The sequence below is a fragment of the Octodon degus genome, unplaced genomic scaffold (genome assembly GCF_000260255.1).
Source record: "Octodon degus isolate 3935 unplaced genomic scaffold, OctDeg1.0 scaffold00096, whole genome shotgun sequence".
Classification (NCBI taxonomy): domain Eukaryota; kingdom Metazoa; phylum Chordata; class Mammalia; order Rodentia; family Octodontidae; genus Octodon; species Octodon degus.
The window spans coordinates 6,405,554-6,433,054 of NW_004524672.1; the positions used below are offsets into that span (position 1 = coordinate 6,405,554).

General features: G+C 43.2%; 1 protein-coding gene across 3 annotated transcripts in view; it reads left to right on the top strand.

Annotated features, from left to right (window-relative positions):
- Pax3 (paired box 3) overlaps positions 1–27,501 on the top strand; it is a 100,477-nt gene that overhangs the window by 4,979 nt on the left and 67,997 nt on the right. The gene's annotated exons all lie outside the window — the stretch shown is intronic.

The window sequence follows — 27,501 nt, forward strand, 5'->3', positions numbered from 1 at the left end:
GAGAGAGAGAGAGAGAGAGAGAGAGAGAGAGAGAGAGAGAGAGAGAGAGAGAATGGGTACCTGAAGTTGCCGCACATCTGCCTTATGAGTGTGTATCTGTTTTTCAAGCATGCATGTGTGTGTATGTGTTTGTGTGTGTAAGTTGGCTGTTTTTGATTTGTTTTAAATTAGTTTTCAAGTGTGAGAGGGTTTAACTTGCATGTATCTGGGAATCGAAGCTCTGGATTGCAACAAGTTAGAAGGATCTGTGTTCTTGAGTCCTTAGCGCTGGTACCCCCATCTCTCAGGGGTGCAGACCACCCACTCCATGTTGGCTGTGGCCTGTCAGCACCAGGAGAAAATCTCCCCCAGGGGAGCAAAAGTTGAGTCTGCTTCCCCTTTACCTGCTGCTTGGAGTCATCTTTGAACAGAGAGGGGGAGGAAGGGAGGGAGGGAGAGAGAGCAAGAGAGCCCACACTTTGGAAAACAAGCTTGGGAAAGAGCATTCTACAGCACAAGGGGGGATTTTGTTTCAGTGTCTTCAGCCTTGACGGTAGTTGCATCCTTTCAGATGGTCCAGGGACCAGGTGCCCTGCCTACACCTGGAGCCTGGCCTGGGATTTCTTTGGGTGGAGTTGATTAAAAAATTGTCCCAGAGGGACAGGTGAGCTTCCCGTTGGCTTGGAGGATTCACCTACTGTGAAGAGTGCAGTGCGTGTGTGCTCACCAGGATTGCATTGGGGTGAGAGTTGGGTCAGAAAGTTGGTCGCTTCCTTTACCTTAGTTGTTCAACCCTAGGGCAGCTACTGGTCTTCCACAGCTTAGAAAACTTGGAAAATCTCAGCACAGGCGCACCTTGATTTGAATGCTACAAGTCCAATTGGATGGTTTCAGGATCAACAGAAGAGTATATGCTCTGGGCGCATGCAGACAATCAAGAAAACACCACAGTGCTGAGGGGTCAGCTCTGTAGTGAACTGCTTGTCTAGTTCCCATGAGCCTCTGGGCTCAATATCTAGCACTGGGAATAAAAACACAAAATTGAAAAAAAAAAAAACCCGCAGAAACAAAAGCCACCCCACCCCACAGTAGGTCCAGCAGAATGATAACATATGCTGTTCTTTTCCTCTCTTTATAGCAAGGGATGCGCAAAGACTAAGTCTAAGCCTTTCTATTTTGGATGGGTATTTTCTGCCCGGTCTCTCTGAGAAAGTTGCTTCTGCTCTTACTCTAGCTGTACATAGTTGGTGCTCTGAGGTGCTGGGGTGGGAGGAAAGTGAGGAGCCCTGGAGTCAGATCATCCCAAATCCAAAAGAGGCACTCTGAGCTGGAGAGGCTTCCAGCTCGGCTCTGCTACTTGTTGCTGGAGGCGCTAGGCGAGCAGCTCTGGCCGCTCCCTCGGAGCACAAGCAACCGAGGCCCAGGAGACAAAACGCCCCAAATGAGCTGGTCAAACATTTGTACAACTTTTCCAGCTTTTACAAAGAAGGCCTTCTCTACACAATCTACACTTGGAGATGAACTTGGGAGACAAAGCCCGGAGAGTCCATTGAAACTCACACTTTAGCTTGGACCAGACAAAGCTCCAGCTCCAAGCAGCTTGATGTGAACAAAGGAAGGCAACCTTTTTATAATTCAAGGAGAAAAGAAGAGAAAACAGCCCCACAAAGGGCCAAGAATGGACATTATGGGCTTGCAATGAGGGATGAATTATTCAATGAGCCGCAATAGCTGCTGCGCCAGGAAGTTTTATGGACTCTCCAGCGTGGAAAAAGTGGTCATTTCACCTACAAAATGTTTCTAGTCTTCTGGGCCGTCTAGCTGGGCCGGCTGTCATTCAGGGGCAATTGCTACCATTTTAAAATCAGAGTATTCTCCCCAGTGGGGGCTGTGCCGTTGAAAACACACACACACACACACACACACACACACACACGCCCACGCCTCAGAGGCTGAAGCCTAATTTAATTTCGGGTTGTCAAGGAAGACGCAGAGTCAGTCTCTTCAGCGCCTCGAGCTCTTTTTCCGGATGAGCCCTGGAGCACTGAAGGGGCCCAGGGAAAGGACAGACAGAGATGTAGTCTGAAGTTTAGAAACCTCAAAAATTCGCCTCTGATGTTTGGGCATCAAAAGTCTCTGGCTGCTCGGGTCGGCTCGCTTGTAAAACAGAACGAATGTTGAGAAAGGGCTCTGGGAGCCCGGAGAGTGGGAGGGATACGCGGACCCGGGAGGCGCTTCGGGCGTCTGCGTGGCGAGGGGTACTGTCGCCAGAGGTCGCAGCGGTGGGTGCTGCGGTGACTGGCTTGCTTGGGGACACAAGGAGACCCACCCGGATTCTTTGCCTTCCCACTTTCCCTTTTCCCTCGCCCAATCCAAGAGGCGCCGATGGCCGGAGAGGACCAGGTGCGCCGCGGCGGGCGCGCCCTTTCGGGATCCCTCCTTCGAGCTCGGTTCCCGGGTGAAAGGAGAGAGTCGGGGCCTTAGAACACGCAACTCCTCCCACCCTTGCCCCCGGCCCGCACTGAGATCCGAGCAGAAGCGCCCGGAGGAGCCGAGCCCGGCCCGGCCCGGGCACCGGGGGTTTGGGCATCGCCTGCTCAATGGGCGCCTCTGTTCCTCGCTCGGCGCTGCGGAGCGGCCCGCGGGCGCCGCCACAATGGCCGGGGCCCCCACTCAGCGCCCTGCGCCAAAGCGCCGCGCCCCCTCCCTGCGCTCTGGCCGGCCCGCAGCTTAGCTCGCCGGGCTGCAGCCGACTCAATTGCCCCCTTTATGTGCTCCTCACTTTCATCTAGACACAGCCCGCCTCCCCTCCTCCTCTCTCTTTTTTTTTTTTCCTCCCTTGCCTGAGGCTCACATTAGTGAAATTTCTGCAGCCTCCTCCCCCATTTTTTCTTATTTTAAAGAAAGCCCCTAACACAAAAGCGGTGACTAATCAATAGAAACTGCTTCTTCCTCATCTCCTCCTCCTCCCCTCCCCCCTCCCCCGTGACGCTTTTCCTGTTTGTGAGTTTTGGGCAATATTTTTGCTTGGTGCTGTAATAGAATTAGAGGACAGATGCGAACTGTAAATGGAACGCGTCTGCGAGACTCTCGCTTAAATATTTAGATGCATCGTTACAATTACTGACTTGTTGTAGCGGCTTTGAAGTGGCAGCTCCGGAGTGCAAGGGGAGAGAGGCCAGATTGCCAAATTGATGTTTTGATTGGGACTGGAGATACACTCTCCTACGAACCCCTCCCTTTAAAAATCACCAGCGAGTGTGGGAGGTTTACAGCAGTTTGAAAGGTTAAGCAGAGAGGCTCCAAGCATAGGTTGCTTGGGGGTTTGTACCCCGTTCCTATGTCTCCCTTCCAATTGGACATTGTTGCAGGGTGCTTTTTTTTTTTAATGTGAGAAAGTCAAAGTGACAGAAGTTTTGCTTTGCGCCCATTTTGGTTATGAGCTGTGAATTTTTTCTAAAATTAACCAAGACAAACGACTTCATTTCTTTAAAATATAAACCCGTGAATAAAGTTTTGAGGTCCTAGGAAGATTTCCTTTGCAGTGGGTGCGTACAAAGGGTGTTTTGGTCCCTTAAACCAGTGCTGTTACTGCGGGGTGGAAAAGCAAGCCTATTTTATTTGTGTGCCCAGGTTAGAGAAGAAAATTTTGGCATAAGGTTAGGGGCCCGGACAGCGGAAGAAGAACTTTCCCACAGACTAAAATAAAAGGATATAGGATCATAGATTAGTGACATGGGGAGTTTATTGAAGGGGACAGCCTAGACACTCCGCAGGTCCGTTTGTTAGGATCAGGAATTTGACCTCAACATCGCCTCTGTTTTTTAGGGCGTATTTTAAATTTTCCAAAGCCCTTAGGAAAATCAAGAAGGAAAAGTACCACATTAAAAAAAAAAAAAAAAAAAGTACTGGAGATAGCAGAACTTGAATTAAATTAGCATACCACGCTGTGTTCCTTTCCTCCTAACCATAACAATTCCTCTGCCGGAACAGTGTGAAGAGAAACGCCAGGGTGCGGCTGGGTTCGTAGATTCTTTTTTTTTTGCTTGTTTGTTTGACTCAGTTGCCTGCTGTCCACTAACTTTCTGGCCTTATTGAAAACATGCAGATTTTCTAATTAATGCTTGAAATCGTATGTTTACATTGGCGTTTGATGTGATTGTTGATAGCCCTAGAACGGGAGGTAGGGATTTCAAGTGCGTAATAATTACCGAAGGGTCATTTAAGAGTCCCCAGGGCTGAGCAATAAAACCCATCGGGTGGTGAAGCAGAACCAGCAAGTGCCCCTCGGTGCAGGCCAGTGGAATATGGGGAAAGCCGTCACGTGAACAGGAGCGCTGCCACCAACCCCAGCTGGCTTCATCCTGCACAAATATATACATTTTCAGCGCAAAGCCAATATCGTTGCTACCGTGAGATTCAACGTCAAGTAACGGCTGATGCCAATCGGCGCTCAATAGCACCTACAACGGTTAGAGGGAGTTTGGCTCTAATTGGGATCAAGAAAGTTCCCTGAGATTCTAAGACAGGTAACTTACTTCTGCGGGTAAATAAAGATTAAAGAACCATTAAGAACATACATAGATAACTAACAAAGCACTAAAAGGCAATTAAGCAGTCAGTTTAATGTCTTATCTCACGGGCTGCTCCGGGGTTGTTTTACAACTAGGAATTAAAATCTGAAAAGGAAGTTTTCAGCGGCTCTGGCCAAATATTGATTAAGTAGCTGTTTGTTGATACCATTGTTCCGCATTAAAAGGCCGAGAGCAGGGCCTCTCAGTAGCCATCTTCCATTGTGAGGGATTCTTAACCGCAGAGATCAAAGCAGGATCATTTCAATTTATCTGTCTCGGAAAATCCTCCTTTTCCTCTGAAACCTCTAAGGAGGAATTGACCGAATTCTCTTTAAGAAATAGGAACTGAAACCAGTTACATGTTGGCTGGTAGAGTAGACTCATGGGGTGTTTTTAATTATCCTGTGGTGATTTCTTGTTTAGAACCGAGGCTAAAGTGGTGACTTTATCATCAAATCGATTCTCATGTTTTGGGGGGAGGGGGATGGGCGCTATTACTGGCCCGTTGTTAAATTTCAAAACAATAGAAGTTTTATTAGTTGTCTTCCAAGTTGGAATGATATAGAAAAAAGATACCAGGTTTTGGCATAAAACTAGGCAGAGAATTATTTAAATACACAGGAAACTGAAAGTTATATTGACTGTGTAACTTTACAAGTGTTTCCATAATTTTTGTGTTCACAGGTGGCTATATATGAGCCTCTGGTACACTTTACCACCCCATAATCACGGAATAGATCTGTGTTTGTTTGCCTGTGGACTATGTGCATCCTTGGGGTTTACTTCTAAACTGGTCGCTAACAGTTGTGCTGGTACCACGTTGTGCTTATTTGTACCACGTAAAGGTTTATTTATCTCATGGACTGTACTTCCTAGAGTCATCAGAAAGCTGAGGTCATAGCACAGCCTCCCATTTCGAACTCCGTTGTTGACTGCTAGGGAAAACAGTTCCTTGAATGATTTGATGTCTATTTAGGTTGTTGATTTTTAGATGAACTAGTAGACTTTTGTTTGTTTGTTTAAGAACTCAATACATTTGGACTTTTTTTGTTTTCTATGAGAGCAAAACATTTTTTTGAAGGTTCCTGTGCAAATACCATATCTGTGCTTAATTTGAAAATTCCAACAAATCACTCCGAGGCTCCAAAATTTATGCCAGATTCAGGCTTTGGGTATTTAAATATGTATCATGGATCTAAATGTGCATCGAGTGCCTTTGAATCTCCCTTTCAGTATTAAATGAGTGCATGGAATTTATTTTATTCTGCTTTTTAGTTTATCTTGCTTCTTCTTGAATAAGCCGAGTCTTGCCATACAGTGCAGACTCATGGGAGGATATTTTACAATAATTTTTACTACAATCTTTCAGTTCATAATATATCTATTTTCAGATGTTCTATAGCATCAAGTGCTTAGTATCACTGCCACAGTGTGGCATGCTTGTTGAAATGAGTTAAGCTGGTAGTTAGCATCCGCTTGGATCTGCTGTGTCCCCCTGTCCTGGGTGCAGACCCACTATTAGAGAGTTCTTGTAGACATATTTCACATGTAAAAGGATATGTTATATACACATGGGGTGAAGATAATTTTTCACCCTTGATTATTAGGTTATATGTTCGTGTACTGCCAGGGTGACAGCAAATCCCACTTCCAAACTGGGCCTGAGCTTAGTGCCCAGACAAAATTATTGACCGCCAAACTGGCAGCCTCCAGCTTGGTAGCTATGATTTCTGCCGGGTGCAGAAAAAGTGAAAGGGAATTTCATACTTTGCCATCCTTCCTCCCCAACCCAGAATTGGGAAACATGCATCACGTGGCCGTCCCTTGTCTTGTTGGGAAATAGTTTTTGGCCCACTCACCCCCATCTTCTGTACAGCAGGCACCATGTAGCTTTCAGTCCTGCTACCCTGTAGTGTTGGTCCGGCACTGAGCTCCAATAGCTTGTGAATTTTGCCTGGAATCAGGGCTTCTTTCCTTTAAGGAAGTGTCTTCGATACCAATTATTTTTGCTGAGATTATGCACTGGAATTAAAAAGCCTATGTAATTTCCTATTTCTAGTTGGGACATACACCATTATTAAAATGTTCATTAATATTACAAAACATTTAAATGAGATGAATTAGAAATGTCACTACTGTCAAAGGAAAACAGGAAAATCACAGACTGCAGCTGTGGTGGACAGTGGAATAGGTTTATGAATTCTTTCATTCGAGGTCTCATTTCCTTCCCTTTTTCCTTATAAAAGCTAAGAAGCAAGTAGCAGATAATTTCTGCTCTAGGTATAGACACTTGTCTTTAAAAAGAAAGTGTATTTTAATAAAGAGCATCAGTGTGTAATTTAGAGTTTGATTTGGTGTACTTTTTTCCTAAAAAGAAAACTCTCAAAAAATTGTTTCACCTTGCATATTGCATGTAGTGAAAAGAAGTGTGTAGCATTTTAAATTTAGCAGCAAGATTTTAACAAAGTGGAACACCTCCTCCTTGGAGTAAAGCAACTTGATCAAAGTCTTTAAATTTTTTGTGTCATTTTCCTACTTCAGTGACTGCGAAATATCCTTCTCTAGTGAGGTAGAGGAGAACTCATAACACACTGTATCAAAGGAGTTTTGTGCTGTTGTCCTCAAGCCCACTCCAGAATTTCTTTTTTTCAAAAAATAATTTTATTGAGAAACAAATAGCAATGAGACAGTTTCAAAACCAATTAGTAGGACAGTTGCAACAATTAATATATTGCATATAGTTGTCTTCTCCACTCCAGAATTTCTTGACCGAACTTTCTTATATACTTGTTGCTGGGCAGTTTTACTGCATCTATGTAGTATATTAATTTCAACTCTGGATTCTGGGGGATCCAGTCATCCTAATCTAACAGATTCCATTTAAAAAAAAAATAGCTGTTCAAAATGGTTTGGGCAGAGGAAGGAGAGGCTTTCTTTGTTGATGGACACAGGATCAAGGAGGAGGAAATACCGTTGATTTTTAGAGTTTAGCAGTCTACAAGATCATGCCAAGAAGTCAAATCACATAGATTTATGGAGATTTAAACATAGGACTTAAAAAGTTCCTAGGATGGACTAGATGGCATATTTCTGGAAACAGTTTCAGCAATAGACGCATTTGGTTTTATATCAGATGGACACAATAAGAAGTTAGAATAAAATAGTTACGAAAGTTAATTTGTATTACAACACAGAGCTTGTTTTATTTCCGGTGTATGTTTATGATAAATGCTGATATTCTCACATACTTATTCACATTTTTAACCGAAAGGCTATATTTGTATTTTATCATTTTTACAGTTACACAGATAACGTATGGCCATAATACCATTCTATTTATTTATTTGTGGCAAATTTTAATATAGATGTAGTAGCTGATTTATTTATTTTTTATGGTGCTTGGGATTAAAATCAGGGCCTGACCCATCCATTCTATCAATGAGCTACATCCACATCCCCACCTTCAAACATGCACTTTAAAATTAGCATTCAACCATAGTATCATGAATAAGAAAATTTTAGCCAAAGTTTAGGTGCGTGTGTGTGCTGATGTGTGTGTCTATGTTATCAACATCAAGTTGAGGTCAACCTAATACTAAAGAAGATTAATTGGTCCAATTTATTTTATACAAAAGTAATAAGTTTCATCTCTCTGAACTCTCAGTTGGCCAGCTTTAGGGTCCCTGAAGCAATGAGTGTTTCCTGTCCGGTCTGACTTGAATGCACCCCAAAGTCCTTTCCCATGTCCTTTTCTACCATGTAAGAGCACAGAACGGATGGTAAAAATGGCCTGTTCTTGCATTACATCGCCAGTTTTGCTCTGGAGTTGAGACCAGACATGTTTCTGGTGTGACTCTTTGAACTTTAGTTTTGACATCTGGAATATGGGGGTACCTCATACTAACTTCTTGGGGTTCTGTGAGAACAAAATGAGAAAATGCATGTCATGTGAAAATTACAAATACACTTTTAAAACTCACAGTCTTAGGGCTGGGGGGAATCTCTGAGCAGTCAGAAAGTGCCCAGCCTACAAACTAGCAGATGGGCTCTGCCCAAGGGCAAATAAAAGCTTAATTCAGAGCTTAGCAGCAACAATGAACACCAAACCAAACCAGTGCACACACACAAATGTGCACGCACATGTGCACACTCACAACACATGCTACAAAGTGCATTTTCATCACACCAGGAAAAGAAGTTTATAAGCAACTATTTAATGGGTAGGACTTCACTGATTTAATACATATGAAGAATAACAAAATTCTAAAACTGTTCACTGAGATGTCAGAGGCTATTTCTTAATCATTTTCCCTCTTATCCTACCAGTATTGGTTTTCTCTCTCAGATGAATTTGGCGCTTTTGCAAGACCCCCTCCGCCAGTCTAACTTTTCTTTTCTTTCTTTTTTTTTTTTGTGCACTTTGTCTTCCATGTCAGAGATTGACAAGTTGCTTTTTGAAAATGGCTCCCACATACAGTTTTACCCCTGAAGCCCTTTCACAGTGTAGTGTGTTTCCCCCCAGTTTCTCCGTCGTCCCCCCTGCAGCCCGCCCTGTCACCCTCACACACCTTCATGCTCTGCACAATAAACTGTGTTCATTCTTCCTTCCTTGTGCTCAGGTCTGTTTCCCATTCCCTTAAAATTAGAAAATTTAAGGACGCTTTCCAGATAGCCCTCTTTAAACTAGAGGATAGATGTCAATGAGTTTTCTATTTGATTTCCACCTATTCAACCCCCTTGGCTTGAAAAGATCCATTCCACCCTACCCCCAAAAGAATAGGGGCTCCAGTGTTACTGGGGTGCAATTCCAGAATGAAAAGAAAGCAGCCCAGCTTCCAGGGCTCCTGGGGGTTGAGGAGTCCTTGCCCCCGTCCTTCTCTGCTGGAGCAGCTTGACAGTGGGGCCAGTGGCTGCAAGGAAGGTTGTTTTCTTATCCCCACATGCACTGGTCTGACCTGTCTCCGAAATAGGTCAGGCTGGGGCACAGCCAGTTTATGCAGCTGTTGCGGCTTAGGCGTCGCAGCAGGCAGCCGGGCTCCTCGGCTGGTCAGCCCCCAGTGCACTGATAAAAATGCACGGGAGAGCCTGGTGCCTTCCTTCTGGACAGTCCTGACCCCCCCGAAGGCTTTCAGAGGCAAGGGGGCTCCTGGATTAGGAAAGCAAAGAACTCTCAGCTGCAAAAGGAGACGTTTTCTATTCCCGGGATGCCTTCTTGTCGACCTGCACGCTCAAGTCAAGCGAAGCGTATGCTGCGTCAGGTTGTATTTTCCAAAATACCATCCTTGTTTGTGAGTGGATGAAACATTTGCTTTGTTCTAAATTGCAAAGATATCAAGGAAGGTATGGTGAGACTTCCCCCGCCCCTTCTGTCCACTAATTACTTCCCAGCGTCTTGTCTTTATGGAGCTGTGCATAAATGTGGGACTAGGCATCTCTCTACCTCTCTCTCATTCAAAAACTTCTCACAGACTGGTGCTCTAGTGGCCTTGGGCTCAATCCTCAGTACCAAAATAAATACATAAATAAATAAATATTAAAAGTAAAGTTCTTCTCACCTTTTTCAGGAGTGGAAGCCCACTGTATGAAATACTTTGCATTTCTTTGGCTTTTACAGTTTCTCCTTTAGATTGTATCTCAGCATTATTCTTCCACAGGGCCTGCAGTTTCTCATTGGCTTCGTTTGCCTAGCAGCATAGTATTCCATGACATTGGCAACCAGTGAGCTTGCTTGCATCATGTAGAGTGTTTTCTGGGCCGGGGAGATGGCTCAGTGGAATAGGTGCTTCCCTGGCAAGTGCAAGGGCCTGAGTTCAATCTTCGGTTCCTCCAAAAACAAAAAACCAAACCAAAACAAAACAAAAAATAGGGTGTTTTCTGTTCCGCGGCACCATTTGGCACATGTGTTGCATTTATTTGTAAAATGAAGGGATGGAATTTGAAATTTTGGTAGCATTGGAGGAATTTGGATTTTGCCTTGAGAATCAATGGTGGAATAGTTGGGAAGCTTGGAGCCAGAGTCCGCTTGCCTTTAGGCACTTGCGCTAGGCCCACAAGACACGTTCCTCCCAGTAATCAAGAGTTTCAGAATTACTACTCAGAACTGTCCCCCTCACTGGGTCTGCTTCCAAAAGTGCTTCTATATTCTCTTGTTTCTTCAAATGAAACATTTTCTAAATCCAAGGCAAACTTTTTTCTTCTACATATTTGGTTCCTTTTTCTTTTGTTGCTTACTGTTCATTCAGTTTTACTCTCGTCAAAAGTAGTCTTTTGCGATTAAGCGCTCTTCCTTTCCCTGTGGACTGGAGACATTACGATAGCTGGACAACAGCGTGGGGCCACACATTCCGATTGTTTAGTTACAAAAGAGAAATTGTCTTCTAAGATCACGCAGTTATGTTTGCACTACTAAGTTATAAAATGTAGTCTTTTACTTGAGAAATGTTCTGTAGAAGTGCTGACTTGATATTCTTGGGGTTTCTTGGGTTGGGAAACCATTGCTTTTTGCTTTTAAAAATATTTTGTGTTTTTAACGGTTGATTTTTAATGTTACAAATTTTAGGGAGTATGTATCCAATCCCTTCTATGCACAAAAGACTTTTTATGCTTTTTCAAATACCTTACCTCCCCCAAATCATTTTGACCTATTTTCCCTTAAATATGATGCTCTGGAATTCATCCGTTGATACTGCCGAATACCTGGTTTACCCAAGCTGCCAGTCAGAGTCTGAAACGAGTCACGAAGTGCCGTGCTCCAAGTATTTGAGAAAAACAGGCCTCTGCATCCCCTCCTGAAGAAACAGGCATCCTGGGTGCCCAGCAAACACTACATAGCATAAGTTTCCAGTCCTTCCTCCTTATGAATGGGGTGTCCAGGAGCAGGGAGACAAATTAAGGGCTCAGGATTAGTTTTTGGAAATAAAATCTTAATTTGGCTGTAAAAACTAACAAAAAACCCAAAACAAGTCTTCTTTCTTGGCTATTCAATGGCTGCCCCAGAACAACAAGCATCTGTCAGGCAAGAGGTAGGCAGGTGTGGTCTTCCTCTCCTGTCCTCTCCTGTCCTCTCCTCTCCTCTCCTCTCTTTTCCTCTCCTCTCCGCTCCTCATTTCCTTCCCTTCCCTTCTCTCCTCTTTCCTTCCTTCCTTCCTTCCTTCCTTCCTTCCTTCCTTCCTCCCTCCTTCCCTCCCTCTCTCATTCCCTCCCACCTTCCCTCCTCTCTTTTGGAGCTGGGAAGGTACATTTTCTCTCTTATTTTAAATTTTACTTTATTAGTGCCCATATGTGCTACTCGATGTTTACTTGCACTTCTCCGTGCTAGAATTTTTGTTTCCGCTTAGCCAGAGGACAGCTAGCTGGGCTCCCTGTGTGCCCACACTGCTTTCTGTCTGCCTTGCTTATGGAAACCTGAAGGAGTCAGTTAGGGGAGGTAAACAGGCCTGGTGTTACGAGCATCTGCAAAGAGCTGAGAATCAAAAGCAGCTTTTTTCTTTCTCCCAGATCTGTGCACAATTTGGATTGAATCAGGCCCATAATTTGTGGGGTCTGATTACTACCTGTAAATATATCCAGCTTTACACATGGGAAGAACACTATTGAAAGGGTTAATTCCACGGAAGAAGATTCCATAGCAAGCAAATCCCTACGGGGCCTGCATCCAGAGGGTGAGCAAACTTTAGCTCCACAGTGCATGATCACAGTGCTGTTGCCCATATAGGTCAAGGGAGATGGCCAGCTGGGCCGTTCTCTGGGGATCTGGCTTCAAGTCAGCAAGCAGGTGTTTGGTGGCCAGAGGTGCCTCTCTGCTTCCAGAAAGTGGGGGTGGGACACAGCTCAGAGGTAGAGCTTTCACTTAGCTTGTCCAACTGCTTCAAGTTCATCCTCACCCTGACAAACAAAACAAACAAAAAGCACAATAGGAAGGAATTCATGAATTCATCTGGGGGAAATGCTTCGATTTTCCATTTCACGATACCCAAGTAGATGGGATCTCAGTGTCTGGAATTTTTGGTTGCAATTTGGAAAGTTGGGGGCCTCTAACATCCTCTCAGACCATTGCTAAAGGGAGCTGGGAATCCATTTCAGGAAGTGGAGCAAATAAACAGCGGTTGTCCTCACAGCACCTCTGGAGGGGTAGCATCTACCCGGGCAAAATATGTCTTGGGGACCTAACCAGTGTGATGCTTTCTAGATTTGCTAGGCTTTTATGCAGACAGGGCACGTCCGTGGTGTGTGTATGCAGAACGCACATTTATCAGGGGCAGTAGAAAGGCACTTTCTATAGTTTCTCACAAGCAGCCAATGTCTGCTTGCGGTCGCTGGGCTTGCCAAGCTCTGAATACTTGCTGAGGTTTTGTCTGGAAGAAGAAGGCTGATGGAAGAGTTGAGATAGAATATCGAGTGAGAGACTGCGGAGTGCCAGACTGGAGGATTCAGGGGCCAGAAGGCAGCCTGGGTACCTGGCAAGTACTTCTTAGACAGGATTTGGGCAACAGGTAGAAGGTAGGGATGGACATTCCGGGACTGATTTAATTGAGGCTCAGTTTTTGGGCCTTCATCTGTGAACTCTTTGGACTTTGACTTTTCTGTGTCTTCTCGCCTGTGAACCACGCCAGCTGATCTATTGGGGCATTTCTGAACAAAAAGCCAGCTGCTGCTTGTGACTCAAGAGGCCATGGAAGTGGTCAGCAGAGAGTAGGGGAATACAGCTCTTGTGTAGGTCATATAGTAAGAACTTAGTACCTGGCCCACCCTTGTCATTTGTTTGTCCCTTTTAGGAAAATTGAACTCAAGCCATTGTGCAAAGGTTCTATTTTTAGTGCGGTGTCAGCATATACCTTGGTCAGATAAGTACAAGAACAATTTCTTTATTGCAAAATACAAATGACATACAGAACTGAATTTGGTCTGAATCTCTGTTGGCTAACTTTCATTATTTTATTGAATTACTATAATTTAATGTTACTAGTTTAAAGTAATGATTTTCCCCCCCGAGACACATTTTTTTTCTATGTTTTAAAAATGAAAATCCAAATTAAATTCATTAGGAAAGGCAATGACTATCTTTCACATTGAAATTTCTGGTACTTGGAAAACTCTTTTGGAAAAACTGTAGGAAAAAATTAAAAAATATGGTCACTCGAACTATTCTGTGCGGGAAATGGTGTTACCAGAACTATTGTATCCTTTCTCATGTGTGTGTGAAAATCACCTCAAGCCCCCACCCGCCCTTGAGGAGGTTTCCCCTGCTTTCCTTTGACACCCGCCTTGTGGGGGGGCCTTAGGTGCAGGGTGACGTCAGTCTCCAGGCCTGTGCGCTCCTCTCCTGAGCCCTCTGGAGTGGCCGGCTCTGTCTTATTCAAGAGAACCTCATCCAGAGGCTGGGACTCTTTCTGAAGGGGTCCTGCAGACTGACAGCTTAGCGCTGAGGAGGAAGGGATTCCAGGAGGAAGTAATTCCTGATGGTGGGATTTGAGGTGTTCAGCAGGGAAAGCTTTGCCCAGATAAGGAAGAGAAGTTCCTGCTGCCACACACACTGCACCCTGGCACACCCTGCCTTAGTTTGGTCATGAGGTTTTCCTCATGGGCCAAGCAGGGCCTGTGGGGACACTATGACTGCCCAGCTGTCCAGGAGGAGGCAGGGCCAGGCTGGGCCGCAGCATCCTCTCCCCCAGAAAGTTTTTCCCTTACTTCTGTGGGGAAGACCTTTAGCGTGTGTCTTTTGTGCTCTCTGGAAAAGAGTAGGGCCAGAGAAAGGCACGAAGAGTCTTTCTGGCACAGAGCCACAGCCTGGGGGGCGGCACTGTGGAGCCCATCCTGTGTCTTAGCTCCAAGCCTGTCCTAAGGGCAGAGTTTTCATGTGAGCTCTCATACTTCCAGTGGCTCTGGGGCAGTTATCTGAGGTCTGAAAAGATGAGTCTGTCCTTCGGAGATCTAGGACAGGAGCTCGCAGAGCCTTCTAAACTCTCAGTTTTAGGAGAGTTCTTGATTTCTGGAGAACTTCAGATACACATCTTTGGAGTATGTGGACAGCAGGATTTATTCCACCCACTATAACTGAGGTTAGAAATAGTTTGCTTTGTTGTGTACTATTTAAATGATTGTGGGTTCCTATAGGACTCTAGGTTCTGCTTAGACTAGATAGGTGTTTTGTGAAAATTATGACAGTGTTACAGAGACCAGGGTTTGATCCCCACACCATGCCAGGGCCCGACCCTGGAGTGCTGAGATGGCAGTTGAGACTGGGCATGGTGGCGCACACCTATAATCAAAGTACTTGGGAGGCTGAAGATAGAAGAATCACTATGAGTCTGATCTATGTAGTGAGACCCTGTAGACTCTGTACTAAATATGTATTTTAAAAAAAAGAAAGAAAGAAAATTATGACAGTGGAAGCAGGTATCTGAAAAGGCCCACATCTGCCCAAAGAGGGGCCCTTGTCAGAGGTGGAATCACCCTAAAGCTAAGGAACTTATGCAACTTCACCTGGGGTGGCTCCTACCAGTCTTGGGGAGGAGTCCCAACGGCGACTTTGTTTCATCACATTTTTGTAAATGTTGCAAAATTAAGATATGAGGTATTTCTCACAAGGAGCCCCCTCAGTTGGAGGTGCTGGGGCTCCCACAGAACCGCATCAGTCTTTGTCCAGGGTGGCTCTCATTCCTGGGCCTTACCTTGTTTACTCAGGGAGTCCAGGTTTGGGTTGGGCTACTTACCCTCATGGTCCTCCTACTATACAGTTTCCTTACACCTGGCAGGGAGCCCCTTGAACAAATTTTGAGCTGACTCCTCACAAGCAACTCAGGCACATGGACTCACTAACCCTTCATCTGGTGGCCCTTGGCGGTCTCACTGTCCAGGTGGCCTTAGGCCATTTTTATATGATTGTTGTAGGTCTTTGAATGTTTTTGGGATCAGTTTGCTTTTTCTTCCTGGACATCATTTGCCTCTCTTCTGACAAAAACACTGGGCAAAGTGCCGACTGCGGCGGCTGAAGCCATGTCCTAGTCACTGCAATCTTAGCAGCCCCAGTAGTTGTGTGCAGACACAGTGGGGTCTCCAGGAAGCTGGGCTGGAGAAAACTATGGCCACTTGATGTCTAAGTGACAGACAGACTCCTGGGGCCGGGGAGATGGCTTAGTAGAATAAGTGCTTGCCTGACAAGCACGAGAGCCTGAGTTCAATCCCCAGTTCCGCCAAAAAGAAGAAGAAGAAGAAAAAAAAAAAAAGTGATAGACTCCTACCTTTGGGGGTGTGGCGGGGGCTCTAGGTGGTGGAAGAGGACAGTGACAGCAGAACCCCGCTAGAAGTTACTTTCCTGTGCAGTCATGCAGGTGGCCCCACTGCTCTGTCCCCTTCATGCAGGAAATGCGTGTTTGCTTGCACTTCCTGTCCAAGCTGAGGCTTCTAGAAGAGTCTGGAAAGGCCTAGAGTGTTGCTTAGTGAGTTTGCTCCAACTGCACAGGGCTGTGTTCGTGGGGGGCCAAGTTGGAGCGCCATAGTACAGGATGGCTATATTTCCTTGGTCAGGTCCTCTGCCTTGCTCCGAGAGGGACGCGGGGATTTCTGATCACCAGGCCCACTCTAGAGACTGTCTGTGCCTGCGGAGAGAAGCAGAGGAGGGTGCTCTCCCTTCAGTGGATTCTGAATCGGATCTTAAACTTAAAAGAAAGTCTCTTATGTCTCATACTTGGTGGTTGTAAAAAAGCTCACTCCGGAAAAGTAATTTTTTTCAATTTCTGCATTAAATTACACAAGTTTTCAAAACCCTTATTTGAGTCAATGAAAAATTTCCACACAACACAGAATCTGGGTGAAATCTTGTAAGGATTAAACAAGAGACCATTTCAAATTTGAAAATTTTATTTGATTTTTGATTACTTCGGTATGAAGCATTTTAGAAACCTGGAAAGAATGTAAAAAATATTTTTTGTCATATTGAAAACAACTGAAGGCAAAATGTTCTAGTCTATCAAGGGATGATTTGGGAACCTTTTTCCCCCAATTAGTTTTACTATTTTACTTTTGTGGAAGAATCTTATTTCAAAAGAATGCTATTGTATATATCTATAACATATATATCTATAGTATATAACTTTTAAGCTATATATTCTGAAAATAGACAATGATGAATTTAAATGTTTCGAACCATTGCTGCAAAGACTGGATGATAAAATTAACCATGTAAGCTGATCCTGGAAATTTGTCTTTGTTTTGAGGAAATTTTAGCGCATATAAAATATCCAAAATAATATTTCCATGCATCATTTTCTACGTATCTGTTGTCTATCGTTCAGTTTCATTGCGATTTTCTCTATTGTGCATAAGCTTGTGGAAAAACATGTAAGAAAATATTGCTGAAAATATTTACACTAATCTTTTAAAATATAAGATGAACATTATAAAATGTGGATGTTAGGAAGGTAAACTATATCCCTTCTACATCTAGATTTAGAAGCACTACTATTGACCGTATAAAAGTTGATTTCTGCTTTTCTTAGTAATTATCTTGTATTCAGATCAGATATTTTGCAATTCTGAACTTTGAATTGCAAATTAAAGTTTTTATTTGATAAGAGAGAAAGCAGTACTTGACCTTTAGATTAAAGGGGAAATCTGATCTTAGCCCCTTTTAGACAATGCTAGATTTTTTTTTGTTTTGTTTTTGCTGAGCAACTCCGTATGAATCAAAACAACCTAAATTTTCGACTCCCCTTTCCATCTGCAGAGGCAGCCTCTGACTTTCGCTGCCACAGGAGTTCAGTTCCAACAGGTTGTATGAAGTTAAATTTGTGAGAGTTATGGCATAAATTTGTTTAATACAGTTTGAATAGCAAGATAACCATATAACTTTTAAAACAGCAGGCATTTATAATGCTTTGCCAAGTGTGGGGAGGTGAGTTGTATGAGATCTGAGTGTTTGATTTCCTAGACTTGTTTTTTTCCATGTTTTCTTAGGGAAGTGCTAGTTGAGATTCGAAGAAGAGTTGTTATTCTGTTTAACTATATGAAAACATTAAAACATTTTAGGGAATGCAAAAATACATATGCTTCAGGTTAAAATATTGAGACATCTTGGATATTTTAACAACATTTCCACTCTAAAGGAGAAAAAGCAGGCTTTTAAAAACTTTCTGCAGGAGCTTACATTTGCTGAGTGCAGTGATTTGAACAGTTCTGAAAGAATGCTTTAACTCCGCAATGGTGAGACGTTTACTGTTTTCCACTCTGCCATGGAAAGAGATGTTTTTCATTTATAGGCAGAGTGGTATTATGATTATTTTAGCGATTGTTCCGAGGGATTTTAAAGATAATGTAAACATAAATGTATACTCATTAAAAAAATTGAAATCAACAAATGCTAAAGTGAAACTGCAGAAGGACATTCTGTGAGATAAGATCAATATACATTTCACCAAAATTATATGTATTAAGACTTACACAATTTATTTTTGGATATTTGAGATTTGAAGCATCTCTGTAGAATTTGGAGAAAATGAAACTGTTGCTGTCTGAAGAAAAAGAGAAACCAGGAGAGAAAAACCCAGTACAGAAATACGTGTTCTAACTGTTGTTCAGACACTAAGGGTTCTGTATATTTTATTTCACCAGTCTTTCGGGAAATAGACTTTTACGATTAGGATTAAAAAGGTAATTTCCCTGGCAATGTAATATATCCAACTTCAGATTCATGTTCAGGGAAGATGACAGTTTAGACTTTCTTTTATTAGAAAGAAAGGAAATTTCTAGTGAAGGAAACGCATTAGGAAATCTTAAAGTTATTGTACCTACTTTCTTTTGTAGTTGCAATTTTATTCAATTATGGTTCCAAGAGCTGTTCTGCAGGGAACAATGCATTTCTAATAGGAAAAGAAGAAAAAAAAAGATAAAAAGAAGAAATTATCCAGAGATAGCTGCAACTATGAACCATTGTCTCCCTTAAGCTGGAGTATCTGTAAATATAGCTGACTATTCACTTTGTCGGACATAGCTGACTTAAAATATAGGATGGATCAGGGGCCGGGTTCTGGCATTCCTTCATTTTTTTCCATTCTTTTGTCCACTTGACACACAGCTTTTATATACTGGCTTTGCAGGAACCACAAGCATGATCTCCGAACAATCTGTTCGGGGAGGAAAGGGCTCCTCCAACCAGCGGCCAGAGTTTTAATTAAATACTGTCCATCCTGCCTACCTAGAGCAGCTGAAGAAATAGCTGTTGGCGTAAAGGTACCAAGTGAACTTATGTTCACTGGTGTCAATGGAGTAAGGCACTTTCGTGGTGCTTAGATAAAACGAATAACCCCGCATGTACTAAAATCATGTGGTTATTATTATTTTTGAGTTTTAAAGGAATCACAGCAAAACAGTTCTGCTCTGTCCCACTAGACTCAGTATCATGTTGTAAGGGATATGCAGGTTGAAGAAATTATTTTGTTTATTAATTCTGGTTACATGTCCTGTCAGGCTGGCTGGAAGGGAAAGGAAGGAAAGGTGTAATTTTAAGCACACACTGATTTGTTCTTATTACATAACAAAAGTCTATTTCTTTATCATGTTATCATTCAGTTAATAAAAATTAGCTACAATAACAGCATCAACTTTAAAACCTCTCAAAGTTGGGGGGATTTTCTTTCACAATGACCATGAATACTGTTCAGAAATACAAACAGTCAAAGGATAACTTAGGTCTGAAAGAGAAACCTGGCGAGAGTAATTGAATAAGCCTGGGTCCCCTGCCTGCGCCATGGTGAGGGTAGTGGACATGTCATAATTAGGTTTATTGAGGGCCATTCCAACAATCTGCTTCTATTCTTCCTGCCTTATTGTCCACAGCTAGGCAAATAGCCAAGGGACAAAAGGGACCAAGTGCTGACAAAACATGAAAGAGGAAAAAGATTTAGCTGCTTTTATCAAAGAAACTGAGAAGGACTTTGTGTAAATAAAATAAGTGACTGGCCATCCTGCATTTAGGCAATGCCGTTTTCATTAGAATTAATTCTTGACATATTGGAAGAGTTCCAAGGGAAGGATTTCTACTTCTGACAAGTTTAATTTGTAAATTAAAAACAGTTGGTTAAACATGAGCCTCCATCAACAAAACTTAACCAAAGCCATACACGATGAAGGGCTAAGCAGGTGAAAAAGAGAATTACTTTGAAAACAAAGTCTTCCCCAAAATTATGCAAATTCTTATTACTTCATAGCAAATGTTGGCCATTGAAGCCTATAGCAGGATGTCTGCTCTTAAATGTTTGTTTAGATCCCATTTTCTTGCCTTTAAGCCTCTTTAGTTGACATAACACTTATTCCATGTTTGGGTGATACGCTGGTGCCCGGAAGAGGTACAGTTAGGTTGGAGGGGCGACTTTACATTTCTAAAGAAATGAGGCTACCACAGCTTTTGTAAACCTAAAACTTTCAGGTCGGTTTGCTCAAATGTATTTGTGCTTTTAGTCAGAGGTGAGAACTTCTGAGTGTGTCTGTGATTCATAGACAGCTAATAGCTGCAGCCAGTGATGCAGCGCTTCGTGAACCCAGTAGCCCTCAGGGCCCAGGTCAGGGCAGTCTGGTGGGACAGATGTACACGAGGCGAGAGGTTTTGTGGCTGTGACTCCGTGACACAAGGGAGAAGTGCAGTCGGCACCTAGACAAGGCTTTCGTTTAAGTCTCAGGAAATCTTTTAATGAGACAGCTAGTTGGGACGCTGAGACTCCTTTTCCGCTGTCTTTGCGTAGTGCGCAGACTTGGCCTTAGAGAGAACTCTCTTACACAGCACTGGATGTTGGGAGGCCCTTTCTGAAGCTGAGAATTTCCCATTCCAATCGGCTGGAGAAGAAAATGCCAGCATAAATGATCTGTCTTTTGGGAATATACATGTTTACTTAGATGTCAACTGCCCATCAGTTTTACTGAGAGTTTCTTACAGAAGATATGAAATGTATAACTTGGGGTCAGTTCAATGGCTACATTGCTTAGGTCTGAACACTATTTTTATTTATTTACTTCTTTGAGGTACTAGGGATTAAACCCATAGCTTTGAATATACTAGAAAAGTGCTGCCCACTGAACTATATATCCCTAGCCCTAGGCTTAAACACTTCAAATTGCTTTAATTTTTTTTTCCATCAGATATCAAGGGATATTTCTTTATTCCTTAGTATTTGAATTTAAAGTAAAAGTAATTTTTTTTCCACTCAAAGAATCATTATATTACCAGATAGTGGATATGTTTTTTTTTTTTTTTTTTTTTTTCTGAGCCATCTCCCTGACCCCCCAGATAGTGGGTATGAAAAACATTAGAAAGCCCTAGACAAATGTGTGGTGCAATTATTATCATCCTTAGGAAACCTGTGCTCAGTGTCATCATTGTACCCAGGTGGGATAGAGTTGATCAACGGTTGTGCTTTAGGACAGTAGTGTCCTGGGTAAGCACTGCAATGTGTGAGCCAAACACTTTCCTTGTGTCTCAATAAGTCAGATTTTCAAGGTCTTGAAGTTTATTTCACTTGTTCATTTTGGTAAGGAAACCACAGAAGATTGGACTGTCAAACTTTAGTTCTGCATCATCTCTAACCCTGGCTCTATGAAAGGTTTTGGGGTGAAGACTGGTTTTTGTCTTAGTTCACCCTCTGGCTAGTGGGCTGAGCTGGGGAAGGTTACTCCACATTCTAAGCTGGATTGTCCTTAAATGGAGATGGGAGTATTTGCTTCTTTGCCCCATTGTGTTCTCCCCCCCACCAACTGGGGATTGAACTCAGGCCCTTGTGCTTGCCAGGCAAGCACTTATTCTACTGAGCCATCTCCCTGGCCCCTGCCCCAAAGTATTATTGTGATGTATTAGTGACCAGGCAACACGTCAGGTCTGAGTAAACATAAAATAATATTTACTTATAATCTGATAATTACTTTTATAGTCATTGAAACGAGAGTCAATCTCTGATTGATTTATCTTCATGCTTTCTCAGAGTACAGAGTTTAACAAGGATTACGGGGATCTTCCTGTGGTCAGTTCAGAATATACTGAATTAATTCTGCATCCAGGGCACAGGACCTAGTTGCTACGATAACATTGGTTTATTGCAAAGCGGAGCACTGGTGTATAGCTAGTGGAAAACTGGTATGGAAGAAACAGCTTTTAAGAGCTTGGATTTGGGCAAAATAAGTCTTTTGACTTCTACATTGTTCTAATGCCTGTTGGCTCATGTCACAAGATTGGAAGGCCCAGCAGGGCAGGAAGGAGTTTCTCTGGAAGGAGCCGGAGATTTATGCAGATTGGCTGACTCTCTGACATTTATTTGCTGCCCTTTTCTCACTGTTTTGGCAATTCTGAACCAGATGGATAAGCTCATGGAAAATAAAGCCAGTGAGGAAAAGATGTCTTTGATTTCTTCAAAGATAAGAGAGACTTCTCTCTTTTAGCGTAGCACTGGCAATTCTGGGCATGGATTTAAATTGGTAACTCACTCATGAAGCCTGACTGAAGTATCTGAACAGGGACCTCTCTTGTATGTCCTTGAAAGTATCCTAAACTCTGTTTGCAGAGGCACCCAGGGAAGGGTCCAAGGTCCAGGAGATGGTCAGGATGTTGTGTCTACCCGACATCAACCATCCAGTCTGTAGCTAGGCACCTAGGATGCTAGCCAAACTATAGCTCAGAGGATAATCCACCAGGACTGAATTCCTCCCTTAATCACCAACATTACTAAATAAGAGAAAGATGGAGAGAGGAAGCCTGGCTTACTATTTCACTGTGTAATTACTGATGATTTGATCTGTATTTCACCTTCTGTTGACCTAGGTGCACACACTGTGGTTTTGGCTACGGTATTAACGGGGACAGTGAAGACAGTACATACTAGTATTGATTTGTGCCCGGGAATTGCAAAATACAGCTCAGATAGATAGATAGATAGATAGATAGATAGATAGATAGATAGACAGACATACAGACATACATACATACAGACAGACAGATGGAATGATTCTTTGTATTGAAGACTCTAGTGTCAACAATTTCACTTCACATGTTCATGTCAAAAGAAACTATATCATGAACTTTGGGACACTTTTGAAAAGTTATGTTTTCTCCTACATTTTACTCATGTTTTTCCCTCTGTGCTCCTCATGGTCCCAGATTTCAGGCTGAGAATACTGTCTCTCAGGCACGCTTGTTGAACTCTCTCCTCGGAATTTCAATGTTGAGATATGGGATTAGAAGAAGTGAATAGATTTGCTAATTAAATGCCTGCTTCTTGCTTTGTTGCTTTTTTGGGATGGGAGTGTGAGGGGGGAGGTGTGGCTTTCAGCTCCAGCCTCATTATTTATCTTATGTTGCCCTGTTTGTAGATTTTTTTTTATTTGTTTACTCTTGTTTGTTTGAACTAATCACTACTTAAGGAAAAGTCTCGGAGGCCGGGTCTCCCCTTCGCAAGCCTTTAGCCACGGTGACCATTCAGGCATAAAAACGTGCTTATCTGCAAATGAATGGCAGCTCTTTGCTTCATTAAAGCCCCTTTCTCTTTTGGCACTCGCATTGTGACCCTTTGATATTAATTCAAAGGGCAATTAAAGAATGCGGCCCATCTTTGAAGTAAGGCATTCAGGGCAAGGGTAGGGACGGACCTGGCCCTCTGATGGACTGTATGCATTCAACAGGCCTTTTCAAGGCAGTTTGAAGTGAGTCAAAGAAAATGGGCAGGAGAAGGTCAAAGAGAAAAAAGGGGCTAAAGAAACAGTCTGTATTTGTTCGGAGTATTAGCCAAGCAAACTGCAAATAGCAACAAAATGAAACAGTTAATAGAGCAGCCAGACAGAGCCATGTCAATCACTTAACTTGAACCGCATTAGGCTACCAAGGCTCCTTCCACTGTGTTATCTAATTATCTTGGGAAAGGCAGTAAGTGGAAGTAATGGTATTGTATTTCTTTCTGCTTACTGCCCAGAGAAGGTGATAAATACTCACTGCTCCATAATTATGCAACATATATACATAAAGGAGTAGGAGGGGGGTGGGAGGGCCCCGAGGGGCCAGGAGGCTGCATTGAAGTGGAGAGCCTAGGCAAAGGTCTGAATATGGCAGAAATACGGCATTTTCAAACATTGGCATGCCGGAGAGCCCCCTAACTCGTTTCATCTGGAGCTGGCTGGAATATGCATGGTTTCTCCTAGAAAGACCCTTAAAAACAAACATGTTTGCCCATCCAGGAAAGTTCTTTTCTAAGGGGGAAAAAAAAGAACCCAGAAGGGCTGTGCACAAATAGTCTGAAGGATTTGGTCAATAATCACCTCTGCCCAGTGGAAACTCAGTTCTTAGCTTTCCCCATTGTGCCTGGCTATTGAAGCACCCTTGGGGAGAGGCGGGTGGTGGAGCAACCCGGTGCATCTGCGACCTAGAGAAGGGGGAGGAGAGGAGGGAGGGTCAGGGGCCTGATGGGAGATCTGATCGGTTTCTATTCCTGTGGTCAGGATGGGCAGCTTTCCATCACACTTTCATTGGTTGCTAGAAAAGGCAAAAGAACATCATTAGCCAGGCACATCTTTGGAACTGTGAGCAAATCAATTTTAAAAAATGATACCCAGACTTCCGCAGGGGTTTATGGGTAAGATGGAGGACAAAACCCCAAGCAAATGTGTGTAGATAGGTTGAGCATGTCTCTGTGATTGCAAGGCATGACCAGTTTTACTGAGCGCGCCCCCCAACTGTTTGCATTACTTGCAATATGGCTGTTCTAGACTGTTGTTTGATATTACATTCGTGCTGCTTAATGGGTTTTGCTTGGAGGGGACAATAATAGATTGGAAGAATGTGTTGTGCAGCTTTTTGACAGACTGTTGCAGAATGAGGCTGTTAATATAGAAGTGACTGCCTTTTGTAAACCGTTCATTACTAAAGTAAGTGCTCAGTTCCTGCGCACTTCAACACACCAGGCTTACAGCAGTGCTTGAAAACTTTCCTTTTTTCCTTTAAAAAGTTATCTCCATTGCAAGGTCAACCAAGATGAACAGAGTAGAATGCTATGAAAACAGAGCATGTGATTTTTAAAAACATATTAGTAACCTCAGTTATTTAGCAAGACCAAGCAATAAATTCTTCCTTCTGTCCACTTTAATGCCCCAACAACATAAAGTTTGAGAGATTAGGAGATGTTTCTCTTACCAGAGCAGTTAACAGAGCCGCTGCTGCTTTACCACATGGGAATCAACCGTGTGGCCTTGCAAATTTCCTTAGCTGTCTTGGGAAAATATTATTTAATGACATCTTAAACAATAATGAAAACTCAATTGAACAATGAATAAGAAAAAAGAAAGTAGACAGGTAAAAGCTGACGGAAATTTGCAGATTACCAAGGAAGAAGAGGAGGAAGACAATTAAAAGCAGAATGTGGCCTCAGGTCCCTTGCTGCCGTGGCCCTTTCCCCATCTGTTCACTGCAGATATGTGAAATCCTTTCTGGGAAGCCAACCCCACTGTTCACTGGTGCTGGCGGCCTGGGGCTGAGGGAGGATCCCCCTGGACTTCACATTTTTGTTTGAGAAGCTTTTAAATTTTTTTTTTTTTTTGGTGTGTGTGTGTGTGTGTGTGTGTGTGTGGAAAACTTTCAGGTGAATAGCAGGATAGCATTGTAAAGCACGGGATAGGTCAGGTAGTGGCAATACAACAAACTAGGGCATTTTCATCAGTAGTATCAGAGGAAATATTCTTTTTTTTTACAAAGTACTTTTTGGGCAGTGACTTCTAGAGCTTGTTCTATTTTAGTTTAAAAAAAAAAGTACACAGCTTACTTGCCTGCCTTTTGTCCCCACTTCTTAGTGTGGTTCTGGAGATGGAACCTAGCTAGGGCATTGTGCAACCCACTGACCCACAATGCAGTCCCCCGGTCCTTTAATGACAAAGATTAGGAAAGGGTCATCATCTTAGCATACTGAAAATATTGGTGTATCTCTTGAACCTCACACCCAGCTAAATGAGAAGGAAGAGTAGGGTGTCTTGGCTTTATTTATTTTTAGAAAAAAAAGCAGTTTTATTGACCTTTCAAGCTACATTTGAAAAATCAAAATTCACATCCTGGAGACATACATCAGGATTATGGGTCAGAAAGTGGAAAACATTCACTATTTCAGAATCCCCCAGAGACGAGCTCCAGGGTCCATTTCCCAGACTCCATGGGATCAAGGCCATGTTCTCGTCTAACTCTCACCCACAGTAGGATGCTATCCTGCTATTCATCTGAAAGTTTTCCACACATGCAAAACATTTTTTAAAAGCTTTTCAAACAGAAATGTGAAGTCCAGGAGTATCCTCCCTCAGCCCCAGGCCACGTGGCCAGCACCAGTGAATGGTGGGATTGGCTTGGCTTCTCAGAAAGGACTCCACCTGTCTGCAGTGGACAGATGGGGAAAGGGCCACGGCAGCAAGGCATCGGGGGCCATGTTCTGCTTTTAACTGTCTTTCCCTTTTTCTTCCTTGGTAATCTGCAAATTTCTGTCAGCTTTTACCTGTCTACTTTTTTTTTTTTTCTTGTTCATTTCCCCACACAAACCAAAAAAATTTTTTTTTGACAAGGACTGAATGCTAGGGAATGGGGGTTAAGAACACTTGGGTTTCTTTTATACATGAATTTTGTCCTTTCTGCTACCTATGCTTCAGTGAGTGTGGAAGGAGGAGGCTACCTCTAGCATACAGAGCAAGCTTTCAGTTACTACCTTTGGAACTCCTGCTACATACGGGTTCAATGACTTGTGATTTTATAAATCTCAGACATAACAAAATATTTGTGTTACTCCAAGGATGACTCCCTGGATGTACACAAAAAAGAAATCCTGCCATCTGTGTGATGTGTGGGATCAGGTATGAGGGGTCCCCACAGCTCACAGAGGGGGAGTTTTTCTATTTCTCACCTCTCTTGCACATACATTTATTCTTGGATCGAGCAGACAGCTCTTTAAAGTGTCCAGAAAGTGAGCACACAGCAGTAGTAGAGGTCTGTTGCTTATTGTGCAGGGAAGAAAGCAGAAGTTTCGCGAGCTTGGGTAGCGCTGCTGGCAAAGGCAATCTGCTGACCGCAGAGCTTGCTGTCCTCACTGTCGCAAGGCACCGTGTAACTGGCTGTGGGCTCCTAAGGTGACAAGTGGCACTAAGAAGTAGGGAGGGAATGGAGACTCTATGGAGTGTGCCCCAGGCCTCTACAGCTAGTAGGTCTATGAGATGGGACAAGTGATTACATTTGTCTTATAAAATTAGGGTGACTGCCATGACATACTTTACAGGGACACAGATACCCTTCGCAGACTCTGCTGCTATTAGTCATACTTGTATGATGAGGTGCAGAGGAGGACTTTCCAGGAAGCAAATGAAGCTTAAACTTTGGGGACCTTACATGCAGGAACCCTGAGAGTGCTGGCAGCGTGCTTAGTGATGTGGACTGGTTTAGAAGGGGAGAAGCTAGGGTGGAGTCAGGATGTGTGTCTCGGAGAGCACTCCTGGTAAACAGCTTCAAGATGGACACAGGAAGGATAGTTCCAGTACATTGCTGTGATCCCTTCACCCCTCACTAAATAATCTTCACCTTTCCTATTTGATTTTGTATTTGTTGATCTAAATAAGTTTTTAAAAAATATTTATTTTAGGGAAGGGTCTAGAGGGTGTTCAGTGCCCAGTCTCAATTACCGGTTCAGGGCGCCCTGGGGGCAGAGCTGGCACTGCAGGCCCAGGGATTGAACCTTTGGCCCTGTGCCTGCTTGCAGGTGCTTTAATCTGCTGAGCTATTTGGCTGGTCCCCTAAATTAGCTTTTAAAAGAGTCCCTCAAATTTTACCAGCTGCTAGCTGCGGGATTTTGACATCTGGATCTGCCATGGCTGTCTGGCCCTGCCTTGAAACTTCTCTACAGGCACCAGTGAGTCAGGTTTGTCAGGTAAAGCCCTTTTATCTTCTTCTTTTTTTTTTTTTTTT